The 20,211-nt window shown below is 42.4% G+C and overlaps 1 protein-coding gene and 1 pseudogene across 3 annotated transcripts in view; one reads left to right on the forward strand and one right to left on the reverse strand.

The window, feature by feature from the left end:
* Positions 1-7,177, reverse strand: part of LOC122226065 — a 161,454-nt pseudogene extending 154,277 nt beyond the window's left edge.
* The window catches only part of SPATS2L (spermatogenesis associated serine rich 2 like), a 165,380-nt gene continuing 151,067 nt past the window's right edge, over positions 5,899-20,211 (forward strand). For 2 of the 3 annotated variants that reach the window (XM_042949637.1, XM_042949638.1), the window contains exon 1: positions 6,095-6,243. The gene's annotated coding sequence lies outside the window, so the exon portion shown is untranslated. Of the gene's footprint in view, positions 5,917-6,094; positions 6,244-20,211 lie in introns of those variants that run through there. The other variant, XM_042949639.1, reaches the window with a different exon arrangement.

Below are 20,211 nucleotides of genomic sequence, written 5' to 3' on the forward strand. Positions count from 1 at the left end.
TGGCACTACTTACAAAATGGTTAATAAACATACAAAAAGAAGTTCCATCTCACATGTGATCCGATTTTTGACAAAAGTACTCTTGGTAAATGAAAGATGCTAATACACATCAGAGAACCAACAAATGCACGCATCCAGAGTGAACTACAGCCTATTCACCTACAACACACACACAGACTGGTGCCATTTGTCTTCCTGTTAGCACAAGGTTGAATGAACCCGAAATTATCTTCCTAGGATTTACAGTGACATGTAACCTTTAAAACCCAAAACCAAAACCCCCAATACCCACCTTCCACTAGGTGTATATTCATTTCAAGCAACAGATTTTGAGAGGAGGTTTTTAACCTGAACAAATGTGAAGCAGTGAAAAGATAACCTAGCAGTTAGCTCCTGGATAGACGAAGCCAGTTCAGCCAAAGGACATTACTTGTTTTGTTTTGTTTTGTTTTGGTTTTGTTTTGTTTGTTTCCAGCATGCTTTGCCCTCAGGCCGGCAGGGTTACCCTTTCTTTTCTCACCCCAAGTCTTCCTCTTTTCTGGAAAATTTCCAAGCAGAACCCTGGTTCCAGGTCATAACAGCTCCATCTGCTGTCATTGGAACTTGGAGGGAGTGACTCACGCCTGTGCATTTGCCTCAGCAAGCCTTCCACAAGCCTTTGTTCCTCTGCCCAGCCATCCCTCAGCCCCTCGGCCTTGGCCAGTGTCCACAATGGGCTTTTCTTTCAGTCTTTCTTGACTTACGTCCTTTTACTTAAAAAAAATTATAATTATAAAAATGATATACAAAGGGAAAAAAGAAGTGTATAAAGTTAAAAATGGAATAAGTCCTTCATTCCAAGGGTTATCAGTGTCAACAATGTGCATATCCCTCAAGATACATAGATTTCTACCTCCTTTCCTCCCTGCCCCCTTTTTACAGGACATTCTGTACAGATTGTTCTGACTTGCTCTTATCACTCAAAAATATGTCAGCAGATATATGTCTCTCTCATTTTTAACAGTTATTATTCTACAATGTACATGTATTAAATTTATTTAACCATTCCTCTACTCATAAATGTTGAGGTGTGGTCCAGTTTTTTTGGCCCTTATGAGTGGTACTATAATAGACATACACATAAATATATTTTTGCACACTTAGTGTTTCTGTAGGATAAATTACTTGTGATGGAAATGTTTGATCAAAGTACATATGTATTTTTAATATTTATACATACTGAAACTTGCTTTCCAGAATTTTTATCAATTCACAGTCAGTTGAGTATGCAAGTTGTTACTTATACAAATTCACAAACACTTGATATTGAAAAATTTTTTTGCCAAACTGATAAGTAAAACTCACTATCTTGTTTTTACTTACACTCTGATTATTGGTGAGATTGAGTATGTTTTCACATGCTTATTATCACATATTCCTTCTTTTGAGAATTCCTTCTTCATATCCCATGTCTATTTTCTTACTTTGCTGCTTCTTTTTCTTATTGATTTCAAGAAGCTACTTGTTGTTTTGCATATCAGCCTCTTCCTGTTGTGTACATATGTTGCATATATTTTCTCCCATTAGGTAACGTTGTTTATAGTATCTTTCACTGCACAGAAATGGGGGTTTTTGTACCCAAATCTGTTTAATCTTTTCTGTTATAGTTTCTAGAGTTTTTATCATGATTTTTCTAACTAGTAATATAAACAATATTGTGAGTCTGCCATGCTTTCTTTAAGTCATTTTTTTCTTTGTTTAGATTATTAATTCACCTGGAATTTTTTTCTGAAATATGGAATAAGATAGTGGAATAAGATAGTAGTTACACTTAACTCAACAGGTTTTTTTTACTCAGATAATAATTCCCCATAGGTAGTCAGCAAGTAGATACCATCGAGTGACTCAGAGACTCAAGTTCCTTTCACTCTTACTCTCCTCTAGGTAACTAGTCAGTAAATGACTACTCAGGACACAGTGACCTACTGCCTGGTTTTGTAAACAGAGTTTTATGAGAACACAACCATTTCCATTTGTATACGGAGAGTCTGTGACTGTTTTCCCATAAAACAACAGAGTTGAGTAGTTGCAATAAAGACCTTATGACCCACAAAGCCTAAAAACGTTTACTATATGACCCTTTACAGGAAATGTTTGCTGGCTCTTGCTCTAGAGTCCCAGATTCCTTAGTTTTCACTTGGCAGATTAAAAACAGAGATCATGTAGTAGGTCTTCCACGGGTGGGGACTGGAAGTGGGGTATAAAACGTTGGTCAGAATTCAGTCACATGGCCTCACCTAACCACACAGGAGAATAGGAAATGTGAATTAGCTGTGTGCCCAGGGTGAAAGAGAAACAGATTTGTGGAATTATTAGCCAATCTCTGCCACAGGTACGTTGCAATGATTTGTTTCTTTCTTCCTCTCTATTTTTAATCAGAATAGGCTAGTTTATACTGCAGAAACATTACAACCCCTAAATCTCAGTAGCTTTAACAAGGTTTATTTTCTTGCTTGCACTACATATCCAGTAAGGATGAGCAGGGGTGGCATTGCTCATTGTGACTGCACGCTCCAATCCAATGGAGAAGCCACCACCAGGCACCTTGTTGGTTGCAGGACTAAAGAGAAAAGGGAGTGTAGTGTGGTGATGGATGAAGCTCTTAACTTCTGCCCACAACTGATACTCATCACTTCTAAGCAAGTTGCAGTGCTACACTGCCCTTCGGTAGGGTGGAGAAGTGCAATCCTACCATGAGCTTCAAAGGAAGTAGGGCTGGAATATTTGTGGACAGCCCTAATAAATGTCACACTCACATACAAAGAACACATTCATCTCCTCCCTGCGGGAAATCACCCAGACTCCATCCAGTCACTCCACCTAGTCAAAGTCAAGGATTTCTAAATAATGGCTCTCCAGCAGGTCTGAACAGTGGTCTGGAGCCTGGTGGCCTAGTAGTCTTACGCTAAAGCCTAGCAACTAAAATCACTCTCTGTCCCCACCACTTATTCAGATGCCAAAATTCTAATAGAGACAACAACTGATTATGGCCTAAAACAATCTCCTGGGATCTGAGCTGCTTGCGTGAGAGTGAACCCTACTCTGAATGCCCAGAGAATCAGGAGCTCAGCACAATCTAAAGGGGTGGAATATGGGATTTTGCCGAAATCCATACTGCAGAGAAAGAGTCAGCCTCATTGAGAGATAGGTCAGTGTTGCTTCACAATTACAATTAAGCACATTGGACAAAGGGTGTGGGTGACAATATGGAAGAAAGCATATTGAAAATGCCTTTATAGAAATATTAGAATATATAACATACTTTGTCCATCTCTCAGAGAACATTTACTCTTATGATTCTTGTTTGTTGGCATAAGAAAAGACCTTCACTTTTTATTTAGTTTAGAAAATGGTAAAATGAGATTCATGGATTATAATTATGGAGAATCATTTTGAACAACAGCATCATACTAGCATTAGATAAGCCCCAGATAAAAATTTCAAATAATATAATTTTTCAAATAAATTTTCAGTATCTGGTACAAACACTGATTCTTATTTTTCCATATTCTATTTTTCAACTTTTATATCTCTATGCAGTTATAGAAATGTAATTTGTATGTTTTTTTAATCATTTATGCTTAACTCATCAAAATATTGCTTTGTGAGTTATTCGATGTGCAAAAAGTTTTTACACACTTCTCAATAAGCATTTAAAACCCTCTCTCCCAGAAACAGAAGTTTTCATTTTTTCCAGAGTCAATAATTATTTTCTCTAGTTACTTTATAATTGTCTTTCCATGGGCTAGGCCATTTCCAGGAGAAGATTAATTTTAGTCTAGTTTGTGGTACAGGGGCCACTACTACACTTCTATTCTCCATTTTTTTTTTTTTTAATCAACTCAGTGCTTTAACATTTTGCTCTCAATACACATGCCAGTTATTGTTGTAGCTACTATCTACTTGCTGGGAAATAGCCCTCAAATGCAAAAGGCCATGTATGGGCTTCTGAAAACTCTTTTTTCTCTCTGGTCATATTCAGTTCTTGAAAGCATTTTTCTTTCAGATTTTACTAAACAAATCAGATTTGGCATCCTGGGAAGAGTATGAAATAGTAGAGGAAAGGAATGAAGTCTGAGTTCAATGTTATTTACCAAGCCTTCCCAGGAAAACATTAATTTATTATTCATTTTGGAATTCTAATTATGGAGATAACCCCCTCCATTAAATAAATTATTTTGCCACAGAACCTAAAAGGTACATCAAATTTAAGTCTAATTGCTACAAGTTACCTTTATACCTAAATTTAATAAGCAATGGGATGTTTATCCTTCATATTTATATGTGATATGGCTTTTATTTTTTTACATTTACTTATTTATTTTGAGAGAGAGAGAAAGTGCAAGTTGGGGAGAGGCAGAGAGAGAGAACTCCAAGCAGGCTCTGCACTGTCAGCGCAGAGCCCCATGAGGGGCTCAGTCTCACAAGCATGAGATCATTACCTGAGCCAAAGCTGGATGCTTAACAGCTGGAGCCATGCAGGCCCCCCATATGTAATATGGCTTCTAGAAGCAAGTTTTCCTATTTGCAGCATAGGTGGGGCCAGACTGTACAAGTTCAAATCCTCACTCTACCATTTGCTACCAGATAACTTAGGCAAGTTATTTAACTTCTCCATGCTTGTTTCTTTATCTAAACAAACAAAACAAAACAAAATGGACAAAAATAGTACCTACCTGATAGGATTGTTTGAAGATTAAATGAGTTAATACTTATAAAGCATTTGCAAATATTTAAATAAATTATGTGATCAATACATAAATCCAGTGTAACAAGTATTGCCACCACAAGTCGCATAAGAAAATGAGTTCCTGTACTTTTAACTCCTCTATTTATTATGGCTGTGCTTTGTCAACAGAGGCACATAATGTTAGCAGACTTGAACTTTACCGGAAAGGTGTTAGATTTTATATCAAATTATGAGTTCCTAAAGAGCGGAAGATGTACCATTCTGCTATACATTCGGGGACCCCTTAGGAGTTCGGAGTGTGAGATACATAACTACCCCTGGTCTGAAATTTGTTAAGGGGCTTTGACATCCAAAGAACCGTTGAGAAACAGTTACTAGTATTGAGAATACGGGAGGCTAAGAAGTCACCATTTTTAAAAAATAAACTAAATTGGAGCGCTGCCTGCATTTCACTCTACTGCCTCTGGAAGAGGTGTGTTATCTAAAGTGCTTCCATCATGAATAATGATTGAGAAACTGCCTTTACTCTCCCGACTACTGTACTCCCAGGTACAAATCCGTGGACGGATGCCCAGGTGTCTATCTGGAACTTGGTTATTACACACGTTAGAGTAACCCATCCTCCAGGAGCCCATTGTGAACAAGAAGGAAAGGAAGGGGCGGGAACACTCCGGGTTAGCAGGGTTTCTAAGGACAGACCAGAGCCCCGGTACTTTTTGAGCGCCTAGTTAGTTCTTCAGGTCATTTCGAAATCTGCTATCTTTGTTTACATTTTGAGCTTGGCCCAGCACCAGAAAGCATTACTACCTTCTAAAAGGAGAAGCATCCTGCATTTGTAGATAGTGCTGGGGGGAGCAAAGTTCATTTTCCCTCGTGTGGGAGGACGACTCTCCTGCAACACGTGCGGGTTGTGACAAAATCTTTGAATAGCAGGGGCAGTTTAAGTGAGGTGGAGGATTGGGGAGAGGCGAGGAGGTAGGTGTGGGGCAAGCAAGCAAAGTGCGGAAGCTGTACGGGGATTCTTCTAGAAAGTGGGGTGGGAAAAGGAGCTAGGGAGGGCGTGTGGAGGGAAGGCATCTGTGTCAGAGCGTGCGTGTGAGCGGATACAAAACCCGAGAGAGGCGTGAGCAGCGCGCTGTGTGTGCGAGCGGGAGCGAGGGGCGCCGGCTCGGGGTGTGTGCGCCTGGGTGAGTGACACTGAGGGGCGGGCTGGCCGGTCGGCCGGCGGGCGGGAGCAGCCTGCGAGGGGCGGGAGTGTCCCTGCGTGGAGCGGGCCGATCCGGAGTTGTGTCAGTGAAGGAATCCAGTCCGGGGGCCGAGCTGGCTGCGCCCTCCGCCGCGAGCGCCGGCAGCGCGGGGCGAGCTCCGGACGGCGCGCGGCCCAGGCAGCGGCTCCCGCTCGGCCCGCCCTCCGCGCCGCAGGGGCCGCTACTGCCGCTGCGCCTCCCCCGGCGACCGCGCCCCCGGCCGCCGTCTCCCGGCCCGGGACAGAGCGACCAACGCTCGGCACAGAGGTAAGCCCGGGACTCGCGGCCGCCGCCGCCCGGGACCCCCCCTCCCCGCGCGCCGGGCCCGGACCGGGATGCGGGGCTCAGGCGGACGCGGCGGGGCCTGGGCGGCCGGGACGGAGGCTCGGCCCGGGCCGAGCGTTCCGCAGCCTGGGCCGCCCAGCCCCCGCCGCCTCTCGGGGCGCTGGGTGTGGCCCCCGCTCGGCGCCGACGCGGGCTGGCGGCACAGACCGGACGCGGAGGTCGCAGTCCTTCCTTTCTCAGGCCGGCGCGAGCGAACGAGCCGGCGGGCTGGAGGAGGTGCCGGGTCCGGCGCACATTTGCGCGCCCAGGGCGAGCGTGTGGCCGCCGCGCTCCGACGTGGACCCGCCCGCCCCGGATCTGAATCGGCCGCGGTCCCTCGCCGGCCCTCCCCGGCGCGAGCGCCCCCTTCCACTCACGGGGCGGAGTGAGACCCACGGCCACCCGCCGCCCTCCTCCCTCGCTCGGAGCCGCGGAGCTGCCCGCCTTAGCCGGGACCGGCCCACCCTCGACCGCGTCCCGGCGCCCGGCGGGAGCGGGATGCGGTGGCCGCGAAGTCGTCGCGATGGCAGGCGGGGTGACGCGGGCAGACGCCGGGCGACCCGGCCGCGGGACAGAGCGGTCGCGCCGCCGCGTCCGGGCTTGTGGACCCGGAGTCCGCAGGCGGCGGCCGGGGTTTCGGATCCGGCGGCGGCGGCGGCGGCGGACTGAAGCCCAAGGCGTCAGTTGTTTCAGAAACGCGGAGAGCGTTCTTCGCGCCCTCAGCACGCTAGACTTTGCGTGTCTCAGAAGATCGGCCCTGCTCGCTCGCACCGTGTTGGGTTGTTAATACTTACTGCAGACGTAGGAGGTGAAGGGCTGAGACTTCACCTGGACCGAGATGCTACCGAGGCTTCACATCTTCGCAAGTGGAGGCTTCCCGTTCTTGGGGGGTTGGGGTGTGTGTGTTTGTGAACTTCGTGAGCTTTCAGTTCCCAGCAGTCCTGGTTTCAGCGGATGTCAAGGTTTTGGAGACCTGACGCTGTAAAGATTCTTTCGGTACAGCATTTTCTTTTCAGTGTATTACAGAATCTGTAGCTTGAGAACTAGTGAAAAACCTTGAACTTCAAACACAGCCTCTTTCTTTACGTGAAATGTTATATGTAATATTTTTCACTTATTTAAAAAAATTAAATGTTATGTTAACTTTACTAGTCCTCTCAAAAGTAAAAAAAAAAAAAAAAGACTCACATTTTAGAATCTATGCAGAGGAAAAGGCTTATTTCAGTATTTGAAAGAGTATGGTCGTGTGACCTTTATGACATGGTTTTAGTTGGTCTTAGAGGAACAATTCATTGCCATTCTGATTGATTTTATTTTCTGGAGATTAAGCAGATGTGCAATATGGCAGGGAAAAAAGAGGACAGGAAGTCAGAAATTGCTTCATTCTGAAAAAGAAAATATTCAAGTAGCAAATCCAATTATTGTGAAAGATTCTCTGAAAATAAAGACTAAGGTTGCCTTCTGGATAAAGTATTTCATTGGCTTTATAAAACTGTATCATTAAACCAGAAAGCAGTGTGTTGCATGCATGGGGGCAGTTTTAACAAGTAACTGTACTGTTAAATAATATCTGTGTATGTTAATATTTATTGGATCTTTAACTTGGGCAAAATCAACTTTGGAAATGATTTTCTATTTAAACAAAGCAAACATTGCTGCAATCTCTAATTAGTGTTTTGGATTAAACTCAAGCTTTGTTAAAACCTATTTTATGGAGGAATAGAATGTAAAATATATCAAATTCTGTATCTGTGTGGATTTACACACACACACACACACACACACACACACACACACACACACACACGACTAGCCCCAAAGATAATTTGCATAAAAATACAAATGACTTGAATGCAAAGAATATTTAAGAGCATAGTAAAACTCAACATCTGGGAAAGGAGTAATATACTCCTTTTTTCTTTCTTTAATCCCTGCCTCTGAAAATATTAAATTATTTCCTAGGGATCAATTAGTTTAACGTACTAATTTAGACAGTTGAGACTCCTTTTGTATTTACGTTGTTTTAGGGAGCTCCCTAGTGAAAGTCTTAAATTTATTTGCTTCTGTGTTCCCACTGGTTTTCAAGTGGCCATTGTGGGGATGGGTATCTATGGGCTTGTGAAGCTGTTCCACCACCTCATGATGATCAGGGAAAGAAAATGCTTAGGCCACACCATTGCAGTCTTTGAAGTGCTGCCAGTCGGAAGCATCTCCTAGATCAATTTTGCTGTGCAGATAGAAATACCGTAAGAAGTTAAGCTTTAGAGATGTCTCATTTTTGGTTCTAAGTTTTATCAGTTTCTCAGTCTGTGATCATAGAATGGTCCTGTCATTAACAATGAATTTTCACTTATGGCATATGTGTGAAAGGCGCCTTGGTGGTCTTTATTCTATTTTCTTTACATAATTTGAATCAGCATCTCATGATGTGAGCTAGGACAAGAACTTTTGGTTACAGTTTTGATAAAATGGAAGAAGTTGAGGTTGCTGGTAGTAAGATCCAGGCTGCCGCCACCTGTCTGGCCACATGATAAAAGTGGAGCGGGTTTTGTATGCAGTAGAAAGATATTGGCTGCTCACTGCCCTGTCCTGTTCTGTAGACCCTTTCCTGACTGTGATAATTATATCATATGTCTGTTACAATTTTTGTGCGCAGAATAGCCACTTTTATAAGCGTGGCACAGGACATGAGGGAAGATACATAATATGGAAAGACTTAAGTGATGGAGGCTGTTTATTGATTTTTGAATGATTGTGCATAATTCAGCTAATCAATTCATTCCATCACTGTTATGCCTTAGAGTGTAATCACACAATTAAAATATGATTTTCATGACACAAACAGTTAAAGACCAAGTACACATAATTATAGAGGAAAAACAAACCTTTCTTTTTTCTTTCCTTTTTTTGAAGTAGTCTGCTATGAAGGTGTTATTTCCTTGACACATCAAAATGGCTAATTTGGAGTTGTGATGCTTGTTATGTAAATAGGCCATATGCCATATTTCTCCAGTTTATTCGTTCAGTGTTGTAATGGATAGGATCCCCTAAGTACCATAGCTAAGAATAATAGTCTGTGAAGATGTGTTTCTCTCTACTATTTATGTCGTTTCCATTATTTTTGTTTAACAGCTAGTATTTTTATTTTCTAATAAAAAATTCTTAAACGTGGGGTGCCTGGCTGGTTCAGTCAGAGGAGCATGTGACTTTTGATCTCAGGGTTGTGAGTTTGAGCCCCACGTTGGGTTTAGAGATTACTTAAATAAATAAAAACTTCAAAAATGTTTTTCTTAAATATGATGGTGTTACCTATTTGTATAGCATGCAAATTTTTGTCTCTAGTATAGACACAAACTCTGTTCCCATTTATGCATGCAAATTTTTGTCTCTAGTATAGACACAAACTCTGTTCCCATTTATGCACCTGTTTAATAGACTTTTCATGGCGGATGTCCTGCTGTCAGACTAAAGGCTGCATGCCTGATACAAAGTTTTTGTATTCTTTGCTAAACCTATTCTTTTCACAATGAGAAGATGTTCCTTGATACTCGGCATTCTCTTTGTCACCTGGACTTGAGACCCAGGGACCATCCTCTGGCTCCTCCATCTTTCATACTGTGCATCAAGTTCTGTTAACTTTTCCTTTTTAATAGTGTCTCTGAACCGGTCCCCATATCTCCTCTGCATTCCTCACTCTCCTGGATAGCCCAGGCCATCTCTGTTCTAGGATGATTAGAGTGAGCTGTACCTTGGTCTCTCACTAATTGAGTTCTCCCCACTCTGTGTGCTCCCACCACATCAGCCTTCCTAAACTCTTCTCCTTAGAACTCCTCTCCAAGGATTGTCTCGCTGGAAGGCGTGTTGACCTCAGGTTTATCTGATTCTAAAGCCAGTACTCTTTCCACTAGTTCATATACTTTCCATGCCCTTGCCTTTAGTTCCACCTCTCAACCTGGTTTGAATGTACTTTACAGTCTTGCCCAAATTTGGTTTACCAAGTTTATTTTCTAGTCCTTTCCAACATGAACCTTCTATTCCTGGTAATCGGATCTCACTGCCCTTCTAAGATGACTTTGTACCCTTTTGTTCATGCTCTGCTTTTTAGAACATTTTTTTTCCTTTTTCCTCTAACCTAACAACCATCTCCCAGTTAAAGTCAGCCTGATCATGTTACTCACTGGTTTCTTCTTCTTCTGCCCTTTTGTCCACACCATCCCTTTAGACCATCAGGTACTCTCCGGTACTCTTGTATGCTTAATTCTTGCTTTTCCAACTAGACTGAAAGTTCCTTGAGGGCACTGTTCTAACTTGCATGCTATCCTTTAACTGTCTATGGGCCTTGGCATAGGAAGCTCTTGATAAGTATACCAGTGGAGTCCATAAGCCATAAGGGTGAATTTTTTCTAAATAGTGGGCTTTGATATTGCCTGTGTACTGCTCACCATTGTGTCCCCAGAGCCTAGCTTGCAGCTTGACACCTAGTCATGACCTCAATAAATATTTGTTAACATAGAAATTAATGTTGACATTGGATAAAAGGGAGAGGCATTTGAAGGAGGCATCTGTCAAGAGTTTTTCCCATTTTTCTTCTGTGGTTCTAATCAGCCTCTCCATTCATCAGCTGTGAGATTCTGAGGCCTCGGCATTTTCCAGTCTTGAGATAATGATGGAGGCTGGCAGTTGTGAGTTGGAATTAAGGAGGCTGTCGTTATTTTAAGGTGGAGTGATGGGTCCCAGTAGTGAGCAAAAAATAAAAGTATTCAGGCTTTATGCCAGTATTTTATACATAAAACAATTAGGCTAGAGTTCTCAGTTAAATAAAAGTTCAGCTAATCGGCCATAAAATCCCAGACTGTATCACAGGACTGCCCAACCTTTTTCATTTTAAAACTTCCTTGTAAATTAAAAAAAATCATCTGGGGATTCAAGCAGGGATGAAAGGTAAGGTAGGGAAGAGTTGGCACCCATCATACTGTGTTCAGGACAAAATTAAATTCTTCAAACTTCCAATAAGACTCACCTTGTACAAGACACTGTTTTTTGCCAGGAAGGAGTTTATAGTCTAACAGGAGAAATGACAAATGTATCCCAGAAACAAAGGTCTAAGAGAGCTCAGAAGGGAAAATTTCCTTTCCTGGGATATGGTGGGGATCTTGAGTTGTTTATTGCAAGAGTTCAGTAGCTATCATTGGGAGTACAGGGGTAAGGGAATGGTGGCTGGGTGTGGGGGTAGGGAAGGGCAGGCCTATTCTAGAGTTCTGAGTCCAGTATCAGTATTCTTTTACCCTGCCACTGCTCCTAAGCTGAAATCCCACCAGAGCTCTCCTGGGCATTGGTGGGCTGCAGCGTTCAATAATGAAACTTAAAGCATCTACAGATCCCTGCAATAATTACTTTTGGTGCCAAGTGCTGAACTGACCATGACATAAAGCACAAAATAAATCTTGTAAGCAGTATAACCAGTGCATTCCTGGGTAGCATCCAACTTTCTCAGAATGCTCAAAAAGGTCTCCTGCATTATGGAGACACAGCTGAAGGTTGAAACTTTGATAGTGCTCTACATACAGGGAGAGGTCTGCCCTGACTGTGATCTCAAGTAGCCAGCCATCTGTGAGACGCTGCCCAGTGCATCCAGCAGAGCTCAATGAATGAGTAAACATACTGTTATACAGAACCCTAGTTCTGATTCTGTAGAAGTATTCCCATGAGCTGTAAAACTTGGACCAATGGGTTTACGTTTCAGGGAAGACAGATTTGGGGTCAGTGTAAGAAAGGTGGTCCTATTATGAGATTGTGCTATTTCATGAGGTAGCTAAGCCCCACATGACTAAATGTATTCAAGCACATGCTATAATACGTAGTGTCTCATTTAAATACATGCCCTATCTCCATTTTTCCTCAAAACAGTGCTCTGAAGTACATACTTTTATTACCCCTGCCTTACTGAAGAGCAATATTGAAGCCTAGAAAGGTTGAGTAGTGAGTTAGGTGTAGAGCAGATGTCACCCCTGCGTTTGAGGGCTGAGACTGAGTATGTATTGTGATGAAGAAAGGACACAAACGTCAGATGGCCATTAGGATTTTTTTTAAGTTTATTTATTTTGAGAGAGAGAGAGAGAGAGAACACGTGCACAAGCAAGCTGGGGAGGGACAGAGAGAGAGGGAGAGAAAATCTCAAGCAGGCTCCATACTGTCAGCATAGAGCCCGATGCAGGGCTCGATCCCACGAACCGGGAGATCATGACCTGAGCCAAAATCAAGAGTTGGACGCTCAACTGATTGACCCACCCAGGCGTCCCCAGACGGCCATTAAGATTTTTAAGGACCCTTCCTAACAGTAGGATTGGTGGTTTAATTCTCCTTAGGGATCAAGATGTTGATTATTGCAAAGCACAGATTCAGCAGCAGCAGAACCCAATGCTAGAAATTCAGAACAAAGTGAATACAATTATCACCATCATGATAGGTATCACTTATTGATTATCTCATTTAAACCTCAGGGTTATCTTGCAAGGTATAGATTATGTACCTTTTAAAAAAGGGAGACACCGAAGTCAGGAAAGTTACATAATTTGATTGAATCTGCATTGTTGATAAGTTGCAGGAGAGTCTGTTTGGTGTCTCACCCCCACAAGTCCGGGCTTTCTTACACCGCTCTTTCTTACACTGCTTTTTTTCTTACACCGCTCTGCCAGGTAATGCGTGGTGATACTGAAATGTTTACCTATCAGTTCAGCACAGACACTGACCAACCAGAGAGGCCACAAACTATAAACAACTGCTCTGGCTCTCCTGAGTAACCTGAGGTGATTTAGTTAGAGCCCAAAGGTATGCAAAAGGCTTGGTAGTATACCAAGACCACAAATCTCGGGCTCCAGGAAACTAGTGACTTCTGTGCTCAGTATTTATCTGATTTTCTACATGATATGTAGGACTATTTTTAAAAAGCCTTCCTGTGTAATTTGGGGTGCATGGGTGGCTCAGTTGGTTAAATGTCAGACTTCGGCTCAGGTCACGATCTCTTGGCTCTTGACTTCGAGTCCCGCATCGGGCTCTATGCTGACAGGTCAGATCCTGGAACCTGCTTCGGATTCTGTGTCTCCCTCTGTCTCTCTGCCCCTCTCCCACTCACACCTGTCTCTCTCAAAAATAAATACATATTTTTAAAATTGTATTTCATTTCTATTTCTAAATAAAGAAAAATAGTTTTGCAATGGTAATGTTATATCTTCCTTATAAATGGCAGGTTCTTCCTCGTCACACCTTTTCTTCCCTTTATTATCTTTAGTCGGAGACTAATCTCTCTGGACAACATCGCTTCTTGCTTCCTCAGGGACCTTGTTCCATTATCTCTCTTTTCTTCAGGGTCTCAACCAACCTTTTCTTTCAGCGCATTAACACGTGCAAGTCTTCTCATTTTTTATAAAAACAGAAGACAGGACGAGCAAAATCCCCTTGGCCCCTTCCCTCTTGGTCTGGTTGTGTTCCATCCCATTGCTGTTGTCAGAAGGACTTGTTCTTACACAGTAACTGCACATCCCTTTTTCCCCTTTCTCTCCAAACCCCCACAGTCCTGTCCTCTCACGATGACCACCTCTGACCTTCAAACTGGCAGATCCTTTGTCTAGGATTCTCTTCTGATTTTTGACCTGTGTGCCTTTGTGATTACTCTCTGCTCTTTGAAACTTTGTCCACTTGTTTTCTGAGGCATTCCTCTCTCCTGCTTTCCATTTACAGCATATTCCTAATGTATTTTCTCTCTCAATGAAACCCACTTCACCAGTTTTTAAATCTGGGAGTCGTCCTAGATTCCTCCCTCTTCCACAACCCCTACATTTCATTGATCACCAAGGCCTGGAGAAGCCATATCTCTCAATCTCATTGGAATCTGCCCTGACCTGTCAAGACCACCACCACCATTACTGCTTTGGTCTAGGCCCTCATCACTTCCCTTGAGGATTACTGCAGTGGCCTCATAACTGGCCTCTGCCTTCTGCTTGGCCTGCCTCCAATCCATTCCCCACACTGCTGCCTTTCTAAAAGGCAGATTTGGTCACGACTCTCTGCTGCTTAAAATCCTTCAGCAGAGTCGGAGAAGCAGTCTCCAGGATAAAATCTAAGCTTCCTAGCATGGCACAAAAGCTCCTTTGTGATCTGGGCTCTCCCTTCGTGTGTGTATCAAAGTCTTCTCTAACGATCCTGGTCCCTGCCCCTGCCCATGGCATCCTTACTAGAGGAAACGAGTTGTTACAGGAAAGAAATGAGAGGAAAGATGGGAACAGAGAAGAGATTATAGAACTATGCTATCCAGTACTGTAGCCACTAGCTGCATGTGGCTGTGGAGCACTTGAAATAATGTGAGATGTTTTGTGAGAGTAAAATACACCACAGTTCAAAGACTGTATATGAGAAAAAGATGTAAAGTATCTCATTAAAAGATTTAAATATTGGTTACTTAATGAAACAGTAATATTTTGGATATAGTAGTTTAAATAAAATATATTATTAAAATTAACTTCACATATTTATCTTTACCTTTTTTTTTAACATGGCTACTAGAAACGTTTAAATTGCCTGTGTGGCTCTTATTATAGTTCTGTTGGACAGCATTGTTACAGAACATCTCCTCATTCCCAGGAGATACATCCTGTATGAGCCAAGCCCATGAGCTTGTTGAATGATTAAGTCAACCCTACAGATATAGAGAAGCAGCAATTGCTCAGTTTCTTAAATCCAGAGATACAAAGTGCTTTAGATAAGATTCGGAATCAAAGAAACAGATTGTGAAAGCTACAGCCAGGAGTCATGCATACAATGTGCACAGTGCTGAAATCATGATTAAAGCACATCTGTCTCCCTAGCCTACCCAGTCGCTGTCAGGAGTGAGAAGCAGGGATACTTGTGTAGTAGAGGGAAGATTTGAGATAAACTGTAGGAGCCGGGGAAGGGCAGGTCGAGTCACATTCCTGAGAAGCCTTCAGCTTGTGTGGCACCAGGTGGAGCACCGGGAGCCTTCCCCGGGTCTCTGAGATGCCCCATCCTGCCATTGATCCCTTCTGGTGGGCCAAGGCCCAGCTTCCCCACTGTCTAGCTCTGGAATTCTGAACAAACTAATGAACCAGTAGGTCTTGAGCCTTAACAATATGTGTCCTATAGAGTCATTGTGCATCAAACAAAGTGATGTGCCAAACAACTGTTGGTAAAGCACTTAAGATACTAACAGCAGCAGTCTGTGGATCAGTTGGCCCAAAAGGCTAAGGGCATGAGGGTGGTCAGAAAGACCCAGAAGATAATATACGGTGTCCTAGGAGATACACAAAGCTTTATGTCTTCACAGTGGAAAAGCCAACCAGTGATAGAAACCAGAGCTTATCGAGTTGGAGCAAGAGGGAGATACCTGCAGGTGAGGGGAAGAAACCATAACTATCATGATAAAGGTTCAGCAGGATCGGATTCCAGCGAAGTCTGATAGGCAGAGTGACTCAGTGCCTTCTCTCCTGGTCTTTTGCAGATTGTTCTGTTAAGCCCTTCATTTCAGGGGAGAATCCCTTTGAGCAGTTGTTTTTATTTGTGTCTACTTATTAGGCATTAGTCTACAAACGGAGAAAGTTTCATGTGCTAAAAAGAAAAGTTTGAAAGTCATATATGTACAGAAAAGGGCCTGAGAAAAATGGCGACCAAGTCGATGTGGTTATTGTTCCCCCATCTGCAGGGTGTGGGACCAGTGTAGGCTCTTTGCAGGAGGGTTGCCACTGCCTTGCGTATGTACCTTAGGGACTCTCCATGGGATCAGCCCTGCAGTTTGCCTAGGAAGCCAGAGCTCAGCCTCATTCTTGGGTACCACATTTTCACTTTGTGCCCCAGATTTCACTTTGTCTCCTTCATTCCCAAGTCCCTGCTTTTCGTTTTCATGTAGGAATCCCAAGTTGCCTTAGGTAAGGGTCCCATCATGTACTTCCACACTTTCTTAGGACAGTAGTCTTGCAGCTGAGCTACAAGCCTTAAAGGTAAGTCCCCTGCTGCTCCCTTCCAGGCTTCTTCAATACCAACACCTGCCAGCAATGGGCAGGAAACTCAGTTTGATAGATGTTTGAATAGCTTGCCTGGATACTGGCTGTTACCTGGTTCCAGACCCATGACACTGAGCACTGCTTATTAATGAGCTGCCCCACTGGCCTCTGGGTCCCATTTGTACCATATGTGCAACTTGGGAAGAGAAGAGGAAAGCAAAAATAGGGCGTTTTTCCTAAATTATGCTACGTCCACTTCTTTGTCTCCTATGGGAAGGCTGGTCTCGTGTGTAGATGAGAAAGGTAGCCTTCGTGGTGTGATTTCAGACTCTGTACTACTGGAAAGGGCAGTTCAGATATCAACAGCTTCTCTTTTCCTGCTCTCTAATACGTGAAAGCCTACATTATACAAACTCTACTCCCTTTCCTAAGATCAATATGGTTTATCGGAAAAAAGAGGACAAATTTGTCACTTGAAAGACTTGGTTTTGACTTATGTAATTGACTGTCTATATTATTTAAATTATTTAATCTTCCTGAATCTGCATTTTCTTATATATGAAGTGAAATTAATAATACCCGCTTGTTTTGTTATGACTAAATAAAACAAGATATAAAGTGCCCAGCAGCAGGGCCTAAAATGCAAACGCTAGGGAAGTGGTAACATAAACTTGTTAGATGTGTGTTCTTTAGGTTGAATCATTTTATAGACCCTTACCCAAAACTGATAAGGAAGAGAAGAAGCAATCTGGGTCAAGGGGCCCAGATTTCACCCATGCAAGGGTGACAAAGGACCATAAGGAAGTTGCCTTCATGGTTTGCTTAAGGCCAGTCCTACCTAATGGTTTGCATTTGTGAAAATATTCATCTGGGATTATGAGTACAGCATGAAGGCATGGAAAAAAGGCTTGTTTACATCATCTGCCAGGATAGCATAAGAATAAACAAAGCAAGTTTTTGAATCTCTGAATAGCCAGGTGCACTGCCATCAAAATAAACTTTTATTTCTATTCTTTGCTGATACATTACAAATAAAGGAAGTCACTAAAATACCCTGAAAAGGAAGATTCATATACAAATTAGACACTGGGGACAGATTTCACACTCATTTTGTTGGAGCCATTCTTTCCTTAACTGTGGATGTTTGGAAAGTTCTTTTGTTGTAGTCTTTGCTGCTTACAAGAAGGGAAGAAAAGCTTTAGTATACTAAGGAAAGAGTGGTTTTGATCGGAGGCAATATTGTTCTCAGTGTGGGCTGGTTGTAGTGATTTCTAATACATAGCTGAGAAAATGCATTTATTGAAGAGCCGTAAACAGCAGTGAAATACTCTGATCTGACATACTGCCACTTCTGATCGATGAATGTTATTATAGGAATGTGGGCAGTCCTGTAATTTTTAAGGGAACAGTAGATGTTATGCTGGCTATTGTGGCTGCTAACATCCTGATCTAGAAGGTCTTTGTCCCTTCTATTTACTTCCCCTGTGAGGTCTGAATAGTGGACTGAATTCAGTGCACGCATGGGTCTCCCAGTGACTTCCTCAGCTCTTGATGCAATTAACCCCCCCCCCCACTGTAATACGATAGCCTCAGTATAGTGTCATGTGAAAACTGTAAACTCTCAAGGAGAAAATGCAAATCAATTGCTCCCAAAATTAAAAATAAAAGCATTAAAAATATTATTTAGTGCTGGTTTGTGGCATTGAATATATAAAGTCGCTTATTGTTTTGATAGTCCCAGAGCAAGAACTGTTTCAGCTGCGATGGATGATATCAACTAAGGTTGCCATGACAATATTAATTTATAATTTCCAAACTTTGGTCGAATTTCACCTTCTGGACTCTTCCAGATTGCATTTAAATTTATAGTTATTTCTCATTTATTAAGGCAGGCATTTTTAGGTATTGCATCCATAAAGCCCTAGGACTATCTTCATGAAAGTTACTAATGTGAAATTAGAAGCATAGAATGCACGTTGGAAGGGGATAGAGGGTGCTATGGTTTAATGTACCCCCACAAATGCAGTGTTCCTTTCCGTGGTATCCCAGTCAGCCAGCTGCCATTTGAACACTGCCAGGAGCGAGAACTTCACAATTTTGCTATGCTGAGGAATTTTGACAGTCATCACAATGCTTCTAGATCTGAAGCGCCTTTAGATTTGGACCTAGTCTCATGTGTGGTTGGACCAGTACTCATTATGAAGCACAGGCAGACAAAAATGTTGAAATCTGCTTCCCTGCAGCTTCCCCATTTGTCTTTTGTCACCCTTTGGAGTGCCACAGAATAGACACCTTCTGTGTGGTAGCTCTTCAAATATTTGACCGTAGCTATTGGACCTCCTACTCAGAGTCTTCTCTTTTCAGGCATACGTGGTCCCAGCTCTCTGAACTGAAATCTCCCATCCTGTTAACACTCCTCTGGTCGCCCACTGCTCTGCCCATGCTGTTTTAAAAGTGAGGATCTTCGACTCCACTCCCTCCTCCTGAGTTCTCTGAGCAGTAGGAAACTCCCTTGTTCAGGGCACCCTTCTTTTATTAATCTAGTCAAATATTGTATTGGCCTCCGTTTTAAACCTGGGCCAGCACATTGTTGGTTTGTCACTAAAGTCAAATAAAATTTCCAAGTCTTTTCTTAAACAACTACTACAAAGCCAAGTCTCCCTTACTCTGTGCTTGTGCAGTTAATCGTGTGAACCTGTGTAGATGATTTTACATTTATCCTTGTTACATATTGTCTCTTTTGGTCAAATCATTTTTCTTCTCTAGCAAGACATTTTTGACTTCTAATTTTTAAATTCAATTTATTAGTGATACTTCTTTCACTTATTATTTATTACACATTTGAGAATTGTACTTTCTCATTGATAAAATGTTGACCAGGACAGGCCAAAGATAGAGACCTGTGACTTTCTACAGGAGACTTGGCATCAGTATGTGAATTTTGTTAGTCTTGTCTTGTCTTTTCTTTTTTTTTTCTTTTTTCTTTTCTTACTAGTTTGATAATCTTTCACTTGTGTTTCCTTTCTTCTCCCCAGGCTGTCTAAGAGGATAGAGTCAGGAAATATTCAGTCAAATGCCTAAGTAATGCTATCATTGTTGATCTTCTTATTGCCAATCTTAGAACCTCCATTTTGAAGTGAAACAAGATTAGTTTGGGGTTACTTTTAGATGGCATTTTTCTTTTGAAAAATTTACTAAAATCATATCTAAATGACCTTATTTTAAATTTAATTTAAAAAGAACAATTTGGTAGAATAAATTCTTGTCTCATCTGCACATTCAATTCATATGAACTTGTTTGGTTCAAAGGAATTGCTTTTTCGTACATCATTCAGTTCTCTTTATAGAATCATTGCTCTGAAAATGTACCAGTGGTGTGACAGGAAATCACTCCTTATGTGTCACTTCAACACATCATTATATTCACACCTTCTGGGGTAGACAGTAATCAGGCTGAGGCATGTCCAAACAGTGTGCTGGTGTCTACGTAAATGGCTCCATGACAGTGTCACTTAACATGACCATGACAGGGAATGCACTAACGGCATCATGTCACTAATGGATGTGTTTTCACTAAGTGGAAAATTCTGTATTACTTGAAAAGATTTTTCCCCCTCACACAAGCTCTTTCAGTTTTTATATTAATATTGAATGTCTGTCAAATACACATACGGTGTTTCCCATACTACATTTGGTTGTATTCATATTCAAAATAGTTTTTCTTTTTAAGAGAGAGGGAGGGTGTGCACGCTCTCATGCATGCAGTGGGGGGAGGGGCAAAGAGAGAGGGAGAGAGAGAACCCTCAGCAGGGTCCACGCCTGATGCAGAGCCAGACCTGTGGCTCTATCACGCAACTGTGAGATTATGACCTGAGCCAAAGTCAAGAGTCGGATGCTTGAC

Source organism: Panthera leo, chromosome C1 (assembly GCF_018350215.1).
Source record: "Panthera leo isolate Ple1 chromosome C1, P.leo_Ple1_pat1.1, whole genome shotgun sequence".
Lineage (NCBI taxonomy): Eukaryota > Metazoa > Chordata > Mammalia > Carnivora > Felidae > Panthera > Panthera leo.